Raw genomic sequence first — 11772 nt, 5'->3', positions numbered from 1 at the left:
TATAAAACTATGAATAATTCAAATTAATCCAAAAATTGATTCTCAACTAAAATTGAGCTTCCCAAGGGATCTCATGGACATGTAGTTTTAAGCTCCAATGGTACATGAATAATTAATTAAACTCTTTAATAACATAATTCACCATTCGTTAACTATCGAGCACTCCACTAAAGACCGACGGCTGCACTCTTCGCACTACAGATATATTTCTGTATCCATTGGATATAACCAATCAACAATATGATGACCCTTCACAGATTGCTCATAAGTACAGTTGGACCAAATTACCATTTTACTCCTGTAGTTACATCTAACTCCTTAAGTATTACTGATCCCTCTAATGAACAATAGATCATAGTCAAACTATGACTAAACTTCTATCGGGTCAGGAAAGGGTGTGGCGCCACGTTAGAGCCCTTAAGGGAGCAATTTATCTACTTACCCTTGCCTCGGGGAAGGAGTGGATTCCATCTTGTGTAGTTGTGTTCTCAGCTCCCCAATCAGACGAATCCTCAAAATGGTAGGCTTATTGAGTCAGCGACCTGGCCACTCTCAACCATACAAATCAAAGAACTGCCCTCATAGGCATGAGTTCACAACTCACTCAGGATTTCGGTCATGTTACCTATGGTCATCCTGGTAAAATGTAAGTCTATGTGATGAACGATGTTATATAATAAGACTAAACATTTCATAGTTTGGTCTTATACAAATTCCTTTATATAAAATATCCCCGCTCGCGTGTCTATACATGAATGATCAGAATTAGATTATTTGTAGCACTTTATAACAATTGTGACACCTACAAAACAGGTCATACTAGTAATATCACCAGGATAAGGTACCTAACCTTATCCATCTACTACAAACCATTTAGGTTATCACTTAAATATGATTCATCCATATGTCTCTATAGACATGTTTAAGTTACAGAGATAACCTTGGATGTTAGTTTATTGGTTTGTGGTTAATGCAACTAAAATATCATATATTTTATAGACAATGAATAAAATATCAAACATTTTATTAAATATATAATGAGTTTGTTTAACAATGTTTACAAACTATAGGACCCTATGAGATTTAGGTCATCAACCCCAATATATCTAATTGGTGCAGGGACTTGGACGGGGTTGGGGACGGGGCGGGGATACCCATCCCATCCCTGCCTTGTCCCCAATTTAGGGACCCTAAATAGGTCCTCGGTTTGACCCCATCCTCTAGCTCGGTTCAGCTTTATAATTTTTTAACTTTTCAAAGACTTCAGACTTATGTTCTATTAGGTATAAGTAACCATACCTCAAATAATCATCTATGAAAGAAATTAAGTATTTGTACCCTCCTACAGCCTTTACATTCATTGGACCACAAACATCTGAATGTATGAGCTTTAAAGGCTCTTTGGCTCTATAACCTTTTCCACTAAAATGTCTTTTAGTCATTTTTCCTTTAAGAAATAATTCACACAGAAGTAATGATTCATCTTCTAACTTGCTTAGAAGCACATTCTTTATCAATCTCCCGATCCTATCGAGATTTATGTGACCTAGTCTCAAATGTCAAAGATATATATCATTGTTACTTGGAGAAATTCTTCGCCTTTGTGTTTGAGTATTCGCAGTTTTAAACATCTCATGATTTAAAAGTACTTTTGATTCAACTGGTCTTAACACATATAAGTTGTCTTATAGTTTAACTGAACAGATAGTTATACCATTTTTCACAATGAACCTTTCATTAAACGAAAAAGAAGCAGAGTACAATTGTTCGATTAAACAGTAAGTAGAAACAAAGTTTCTCCTTATTTTAGGAACAATGTATAAATTTTCTAAAAATAAAAATATATTTCCAAAAAATAACGTAGCAACTCCCACTGCACAAGCTGAAAAGGCGTCTTCCGTTTCAACCTTGAGCATCATTTCACCCTTCTCGACCTGTTAAAAGGAATTAATTCCCTGTAAAAAAGAACAAACATGATTAATGGCTCTCGAATCAAGTATCTAGACATTATGGTCATTTTCCACTAGACAGGTTTCTGGAACTAGTAAATCATATTTACCTTCATTCTCTTTCTTCTTATCAACAAAATACTTGGGCAATTGTTGGTCACTCCACTAAAGACTGACAGTTGCACTCTTTGCACTACAGATATATTTCTTTGTCCATTGGATATAACCATCAACAGTACAATGACTTTTCACAAATCGCTCGTAAGTACAGTTGGACCAATTTACCGTTTTGCCCCTGTAGTTACATCTAACTCCTTAAGTACCACTGATTCCTCTAATGAACAATAAGTCATAGCCCTACTATGACTGAGTCATCTCTTTCAAATAGAGGGTGTGGCCACTATGTTCAAGACCCGGAATCAACCCTTAAGGAAGCAACTTATCTACTTACCCCTACTTCGAGAAATGAGTGAATTCCGTCTTGTGTAGCTGAGTTCCCAGCTTCCCAATCAGATGAATCTCCAAAATGGTAGGCTTGTTGAGTTGGCAATCTGACCACTCTCACCCATACAAATCAAAGAACCGCCCTCATGAGCAGGAGTTCCCAACTCACTCAAGATTAAGGTCATGTCTGTTGGGATTGGTGTCCTAATTCTCTCGGAGCCTCGTAGTTTGTAATTTATACACATTGTTATGAATAAAATAAGATCCATAGTTATCTTATGTAAACTTAAGCATGTATATGAGATATACAAGTGGATCATGCCTTAAGTGAGAACCTAAATAGGTCTGTAGTATAAGGATTAAAGAGAGATACCTGATCCTGGTGACACTACGGATACAACCCACTTTGTAGAGATTTGCAAGTGTTGTGAACTACTACAAATGGTAGATTTTGACCATTCATATGAAGACATGTGAGCGGGATGTTCTATACAAAGAGTTTGTATAAGACCGAACCACGAGATGATTCGTCTTTGTATATAATGTCGTTGATACTAGAGATTTACATCTCACTTAAACAACCATAAGTGACATGACCTCAATCCTGAGTATTTTGGGAACTCCTGCCTTTGAAGGCGGTCCTTTGATTAGTATAGGTGAGAGTGGCTAGATTACTAACTCAACATGCCTACCTTTTTTAAGATTTGTCTAATTTAGGAGCTGAGAACTCAGTTACACAAGATGAAATTCATTCATTCCCTAAAGTAGGGGTAAGTAGATAAATTGATCCCTTAAGAGCTGATTCTGGAGCTTGAACATAGTGGCCACAACTTATCTTTGGAAAAAAGGACTCAGTCATAGTAAGACTATGACTTATGTTCATTAGAGGGATCAGTGGTACTTAAGGAGTTAGATGTAACTATAGGGGCATAATGGTTATTGGCCCAGGTGTACTTACGAGCGATCTGTGAAGGGTTATTGCATTGTTGATTGGTTGATATGGATATATAATGCATCTGTAGTAAGTATCAGTTGTTGGTTTTAAGTGGAGTGCCTGGCAGTTAACGGATGGTGGATCCGTGACTAAAGAGTTTAGTCAGTTATTCATATATCGTTGGAGCTTTGAGCTACAGGTCCATAAGGTTCCTTTGGTAGTTCAATGGATTCAAATTGAGAATCAGTTTTTGGTGTTGATTTGAAATGTTCAAATTGACAAGAGGTAATTCGATTATATGTGATATGATCGATATGGTATATGAGATACATCTAGTGGAAGATTAATGTAAATCTACATTAAGTACATGATATAGAAAAAAAGTTATGGTTTATATGTTTTATGAGATGAAATATTAAAACTATAGGTTATAAATATACTATGGTAAGTTAGTTATCATATATATTTATAATAATATTAATTATTGGATAATTATCTCTTTTTCTCTAATGACCAGTTGAGTGGGAGTTTTTGGTGGTTTCATGGTAACCATGAGATAAAAGGAAAAGTGTTTTCCTAAATTTAGAAGTTGATGATTGAAAGAGTTTCCATACTTGAAAGTTCTCACAGTGGCCATTAAGCGAATACGATTTACTAAACGACAACTACAGATAGACTAAACGACTGTGGAGTAATTCAATACGATAGTCATTCAACTGAGTGATTAGCTAAGCGATCACGGAGCTTTTGCTAAACAATCGCGGAGCTTCTTCTAAATGATTGGGCATCGTCTATACGATAGACCTTGTCATCTCCCACTTGCTCAATCGTTTACGCGATTGTTACTTCAGTCTCTTCCTCTAACCAAATCTATACAAAGCCCACACTTCTAGATTCTCACACCGAGAATACCAAGGTAGCCATTGTGGTGGTGTCGTACTCAACTCGACATCGTCGAGGTTATTTGGAGGTCATTCATTGAGTTTGCGATGTTCGTGTGGTGATTGCTGATCGTTCGTGATTTTGGAGATCGCTGAGTTTGAGCATTCATGTGTTGCAGTTTTGGAGTCTATTCGAGCGTTCGTGATCAAGGGTGTTGAAGATGAGTCTTCAAAGGTATGTAGAATTATTTCCCTTGATCGTAGTAAAAAACATGTTGTAATTTTGTTGTATGCATGACCAGTATGTTTCCATTTATAGATTATAATTGTTAATGTTCATATACGAATGAAATTTGGAACAATCATTTCGCTGCTCATGGAATTCCTCATGTCCGATTTCTTTTAATGTCACCTATGGTCATCCTAGTGAAATGTAAGTCTCAATTATCAACAGCATTATACAAGGAGACTAATCATCTCGTGGTCCAGTCTTATACAAACTCTTTGTATAGGATGCCCTCACTCACATGTCTCCACATGAATGGTCAGGATCAGATCATTTGTAGTACTTTACAACACTTGTAACATCTATAAAGCAAACTGTATCCCAGGATAAGGTATCCTTCCTTTATCCTTATACCACATACCATTTAAGTTATTACTTAAGGCATGATCCACTTGTATGTCTCCACATACATGCTTAAGTTTCATGAAATAACCATGGATCTTAGTTTATTGGATTGAGTAAATGCTTATAAAATAACACTTATTTTATTAATATCAATATGTTCACAAAGTGTTTACAAACTACGAGACTACCAGGAGAATTAGGACATCAATCCCAACAGAACCCTTGTAGAACTTTTTGGAGTGGGCAACATTTGCCTCTCATTCTACTAGTTCCTTACCTTTTATAAGAGACTAATAAGTCTGTAACTCATTCAGGAGGGTAGTTATGGTGTATTGTATTTTATTCATAACTGCATTGCTGCAAAATTGAAGAAAACTCTTCGGAAGAGATTCTAAAATAAAGGACACTTGACTCTGCTCATCGATGATCGCGTCGTTCATTTCAACGACATTTAACTAGACCATCAGTTTGAGAACTGACTGGCTTTCCTTCATGCGCGCATTGTAAATGTACTTTAGGGTCTCGTTTCGGATCTAAATGGACGGTTGTCCAAATATCTCCTGGAGGGACTCCATGATTTGACATGCAAACATCGTGGCCTCGTGCTTCTTGGTAAGAACGTTAGACATACTTGCCAAGATGTAGACTCGAGCCTTGTCATTGGCTTTCATCGAGCAGTCATAAGCATCCTTCAATGCTTGAGATGCATTATGAAAGATAATTGGAGGACATTCCTCCGTTAGGACGAACATTAGATCATCAATAACGATAATCGTATTCAGGTTAGATTTCCACCTCGCATAGTTCTCTCCTATTAGTTGTTCATTTTTAAGCAAAGAAATAATTGAGGAATTCATGTTGAAATGAATAACAAATAAATGACAGTGTTATTTATATTTGTTGATAACGGGCAGAAATACATGTCATCTTAGGCCTTTTATTTATAATTATAAGGGCTGTGAAGCAGAATTTGCGGCAATTATGTTAGGAATTCATGAGAAAATGAGTTTGTTTTGTTCAGCATTAAGAATCTCGGATAACCCATTATTATGCGTTCAATTGTCTATTTTTGTAGCTAACGCAGGAATTGGACGCAGACGCGGAAGCCAGGCTATCGCATAGATGACCGCATGCGGAGAAATTCTCCATCGCAAAAGCGAACGCATACGTTCAACGCATGGGGGTTACGATAATCGACCGCATGCGTCCATTGCATAGGAGTTGCGATTGTGGTCATCGTGTAGTAGTTGCGATCATCAAGCGAATGCGGTCATTACAAGATTGCGGCTACACGATGATAACCATAATAGCGGGATTATCACAAGGTTGGTGGAATGGAAACATTAACGCATACCTCAGGAGAATCAAAAGATGATGTTGACATTTCACCAACCATGTCGTTAGCAGCAAAGATTCAGAAAAGGACCAACACGCCGTGAATGTCAAAATCAGAGCAGGTCCATTAATGTTGTCGGCGATCCAGCTCTATAAATAGAAGCTAATGAGGAGAATTTCATTTTATCCAAGTTTCTACCTTCGGGTGAATCCTTGTGATCCAAACCAAAGCATTAGAATAAAGCTTGAGAGTTCTTCATCTCCTTCATCCATTCTGAGTGACGACCGGAGCCTTCGCCAGAGTTAGATCTCAAGAGAATCAGTTCCACCGCCCTTCCATGGCACCATCGGCAACTTGACACACATCTGTTGAAAGCAAGACATTGCTTCCAGCTAGCCTTTTCCATTTCTCTTATTTTCTTATATTGTATTGTATTACATTTTGGCTTAAGAAATTAATACATTTTGTGATCAATGCATTTTTATATTTCCTTCGATTCCATTTCCATCTTCATTTACTTAGCATCATTAATTTTCATGGCATCACTTAGTGAGATTGTTAGAGTATCGCATACTTAATCATGTGGTATAAGAATATGACGCATGTAGTAAACCACCGGGAGGTGTGCCTGCGTGAGTGTTGTGAGAAAACCTTATTTGTTTAGTGTGAAGCTGTAGCAATGCCTGTCTATAGGCGAACACAACACTTGTCTATGAGTAAAGTCAACAACAACTAACTGCCTCGGAGGGTAAGTGGTTGGTCGCATTAAGCAAGGTAAGCAAGTATTCACTAGAGATAGGAATAATCTTATGTCAGCCAGGTTTATGCGGTTATCTTGTCTTATGAGCGCATCATTCATCATTTAGGCATACTTGGGAGAGTAGTCTAAAAACAAAATCTAAGACTTGAGAGAGCGGATTGGAACACATAAGCAAGAATGGGGAACTTAGGGATAAACTCCGTTTGCTATTACACAACGTATGCACCCTACGGAATGGATATTGCATGCGTCCAAGAAATAGGATACGGTGGTATGCGGTCATCTTGTTTATGTGTGGGAGCACATGAGCAGGAATAGAGACTTAGGAATAAGGTCTCTCGACACTTTGCATATACATCGCATGCTTCATAGAGTTAAGCGCAAGTGTGTGTAGCATGATCGCATAGCTTGCGTTGGCTGAGGTTGTCCTTGCGGTCAAACTTGGGGTTGCGATGAAGACATCCTCACATTTTATCTATTTTCCATGCATTTTACTACGCGTCAACAGTTTCCGTGTCTCTACCTCTCATTCATACTTCCAATGCTTTGTCTGTTAGTTAGGAGTATGAGTAGTTTGTAGCTTAAAACCCTCCATCATTCTTTTATTCATCCACCACATACACATTACCGCATAGCATTTAGCTACAAGTCCCTAAGTTCGACCTCAGATCATCCGAGAAACTTGCGTTCGTGTTATACTTGGCGTGAGTGCAAGAAAACTTGTGACAGGAACGCATGGTCATCGCATACGAGATTAACGCATATTTTCATTCCAACGTATGACCACCGACGCATGATAATCAACGCATAACCTAAGACATGCATCGCACAATTGCGTTCACTAATTTTTGTCACCATTTGTCTTGACCCATTACATAATTATCAAATCAATTTAGCAAAAACCATGTGTGATCATAGAACCCTAGTTAAACTATTGATTTAGTTTTTGCAATGATACTTCAAAGCTTTAAAGCAACAGCCACCGAAGGGTGATTAGCTACTCCTCCCTTAAATTGAGACAATTTAAGCTAATCACTAATACCAAAATAACTCTTGTTCCTATAGTTTTTAGCTATCATTATTTTAGTCAATGAATCATTAACTAGCTTAATTCATCTTGTATGTATGACCCTCCCATTTTCGGAACCCAAAGGTACGCTTCAATAGGCTATCGAAAGGAAAGACAACTGTTGAAGATTAACCTAAGAAACCCTATCCATTATTGTAGTTTGCGTTGTTTTGACTTCTATGATCAGACCCTTTGAAGGGATGGTCGCTATAGGATGACACACAGGTGGACCATAAGAATCTCACGGTATAACCTAATGGAAGAAGACCGTAAGATCGTTGACATGCGCCTTTCTCCCACTTACTATGAACACTTTCCCTATCCACCTTGCTATTGACTCATGCAAACACTTTCCAAAAGGAAGTTACACCCAGGGCAACAAGAAACTAAACATGGATCTCACAGTGTGAACTCTCAGGGACGTGAGAGCTAAATTTGATATATCTCATATACCAATGTCTCCCACTAAAGTATTCTAATATCTTTAGGGCTTTATTATACTTAGTTTAAACCAACTAATAAATTTATCTAACTCTTTTTAATTTGCTCAATATAACACTTATATTTAATGATTTAACAATACTTGATTTCATTTATTAAATTTTTTAATCAAATCAATCAATTTATTGTATGTTTATAAAATATTTGTCGAATTCACCTTCCAGGTCGGTTCCCAGGTGAAGGTGTCCCATTTTCGTCAACTTAAATACCCCCACCTAGACAGAACGTTCCATAGACAAAGATCCCTTATGGGTAATTATTTTATAAATTTAATCTTTTAATAAAATTCATTTTAATCCTATCAAAACAAATTAAAAAGTTAACTTATTTATAATCTCATTAGGAAAACTTCCAACATTAGTCTAGGTATTTTAAGTCATTTAAAATTAATTTGGACCTACGTTTGCATGCAACTCTTGATTATGATTTTAATCTATCTCATTAAAAAACATAACGATTGTATTTTAATGTTTTTATTAAAACTTATAAATTTGCATCTAATGATATTGATTAAATACAACAATTATATTTATTTAAGAATGTCATGCTCAATGAAAATTCCATTTTCATTTGATAAATATAACATTTATATTAATCATTTATGAAAATTAAGCATCTACATTCATACATCCACTATACATTATAATAATTATAACATTATATGATGCATGAACATACTTAATGTAATCATGCATCCTTACAACATAATACTTATATTATGATGCATGAACATACTAATTTAATTATGCATCATAAAATATAGAGACAGTTGCAAATATAGACATTAGACTCAAAGTGTTAGTAGATATAACATAATGTAAAAAAAATTACAAATATGACCAAATTTAAATAGTCTATCAGTGATTGACCATATTGGTAGGAGTCTATCGATGATAGACCATATCACTAGTAAGAGTCTATCAACGATAGAAGTCTATTGTTGATAGACATTACTATATTTACAATTTTTTTAAATGATGTTATACACTTGGTTATTGTTCATAAAAATACTACCAGTTGCAATTACCCTAAAATATAACCCTTATACTTAATTATGATGCATAAACATGTTTAACGTGATCATACATCCTTATAACATAATACTTATATTATGGTGCATGAGCTAATTTAATCATGCATCATAAAATATAACCCTTATATTTAATTATGATGTATGAACATGTTTATCGTAAGGTGGAAATTTTTAATTTATATGACATACAATATGTAATAAGAATTCAAACATTAATCTCAACATACATCTAATGCATAATTAAATTAATTTAAACAGCAAAAATTGACCAATTTTGGCACATAAAAAAATTAATTAATTAAATTAATATAAATTTTATGTTAATGCAATTAATTAATCCTAAAATAACAAAAAAAAAAAAACAAATTAGATAAAAAAAAAAAAAAAAAAAAAACCCAGCCCCTCAGCAACCTCCTTATTGCACATGCCGCCAGGGACCGTCACATACTCAGAGCGTTGTGACGTTGTCGTGATGTTATGAATCAGTTTGCGTATCGCCTTGCCTCGTAATGTTGCAACATTGAAAGGCAGAATGCCCCTTTTTTGTACGTTTTCTACCCCAAACTTGCCTTGAACACCTCCATTTTTCTCGACCTCTTCAGCAACACTTGCACTTTTGATCGACACGGACTTACAGACTCAAAGCAAAAAATAAATGTCCAAAAAAGATATAACGGACCCTTACATTTTAATCACATTAAAAGTAATCTAAATGATAAACTTGAAAATCTCTAATCTTGCAATCCTTCATTCAAAATGCATTTTAAAAAAAAACCCCACCTCCAAATCGAGTTTTGTTTAAAAAAAATACGAAAAATGAAGATGCAACAAATTAGCTCTATACCAATTAAAGGGACCGAATCTCGAGCGAAGCGTGTGAACGCCTTGCATCTCGAAAATCGATTTTTGAATAAACAAATACAGTGTTCTAAAACATAAAATATGAAGGATAAACATATGAAATAGCATGAAATGGAAAAGAGAAACTAAGAGAGAACCATTTCTTACCTTTGAAAATTCCCGAGCTTCTAGAAAAATCCTCTTAGTTTTCCAACAAATGTCTCCTCAATCGATCTTAAATACGAACGTCTCCTCAATCGATCTTGAACACTACCAAGAGAATAACCTGTTATTCTCTTGGATCTAAATAGAAGGGATAGGTATCCATAGAGGAAGATGTAGAGAGATTTCTTTGAAGAGAGAGTAGAGAGGATTTTCTTTCAGTGACTGGGTTAAAATTCACCAAATGAATGCATGCCCTGAAGGGTTACCTTTGTGCTCAATTGATTAAATGATGTTTATTTAATTAATTTGCACATAAATAACCATCTATACATTAAATCCAACTTAATGTATATATTTAATTAACATAAATAAACATCGTATGTTTATGTGCATCACCTCTCTATTAATTTAATTGATAAATTCTTTATGAATATAATTCGCTTGAATTAAATATTTGAATTTCATTCAAATATTTCATTGATCTTAAACTTAAATAATGTTTTTTTATTAGTAAATATAAAATCAAATATGATAAATATTTGAGATAAATGTAGAAAATATATGTCTATGTGTGCGCTCTTTTACAAAAATTTATATTTATCAACGTAGAATTATAAATTGAAGTAAAAACCCTTAAACCATGGCTATAGGAGATTCTCTAAGAAGAGAAAATCCTCAAAAAACGGCGTATGCTGGTGAATGCGACGAACACGTGGTATTCTTTAGTAAAAGGCGAAAGAACAGTTCGCTCTATGTTAACGGCTCGGCTCCGTGATCTGAATAAGGCCACTGCAACAACATTTTATACCCTCCAACGCGTGTCCCATTCTACAACTTTTCCGATGTGGGAACTACTTGGCTTACTACTGTTGACGGGCCATCAATAATTCCTCAATTTGAGTTGACCAATTCAAATAATTCCTCTTTAATATTCTTTAATGAGCTAACAAGGTGACCTAGTGAATTTGCAGATCAAAAACTCCAATAATATGAGATTAATTGACTAAACTCATTGACCAAATTAATTAATATTCGTTAATTGTAGGTACACTCCACTAACGACTCACAACTGCACTCTTCTCACTGAGATATATTTCTGTGTCCACGGATATAGACCAATAACAATCATTTAGTCCTTCACGAGTGTTCGTAACGCCAAATGGGTCAAATTACTATTTTACCCTTGGGTTACCTCTGACTTCTTAAATACCAACTTATCACACCCCCAC

General features: G+C 35.4%; 1 non-coding gene across 1 annotated transcript; it reads right to left on the bottom strand.

Annotated features, from left to right (window-relative positions):
* Positions 1 to 11195: 11195 nt before the first annotated feature.
* LOC120087441 (U5 spliceosomal RNA) lies at positions 11196 to 11312 on the bottom strand. The gene has a single exon (XR_005484580.2). It is a non-coding gene; the product is annotated as a U5 spliceosomal RNA (small nuclear RNA).
* Between the last annotated feature and the right edge of the window lie 460 nt (positions 11313 to 11772).

This window comes from Benincasa hispida, chromosome 9 (assembly GCF_027475165.1).
Source record: "Benincasa hispida cultivar pf3 chromosome 9, pf3_genome.v1.1, whole genome shotgun sequence".
Taxonomy (NCBI): domain Eukaryota; kingdom Viridiplantae; phylum Streptophyta; class Magnoliopsida; order Cucurbitales; family Cucurbitaceae; genus Benincasa; species Benincasa hispida.
Note: the sequence above shows the minus strand (reverse complement) of the source record. Positions and strands in the feature narration are given on the sequence as shown.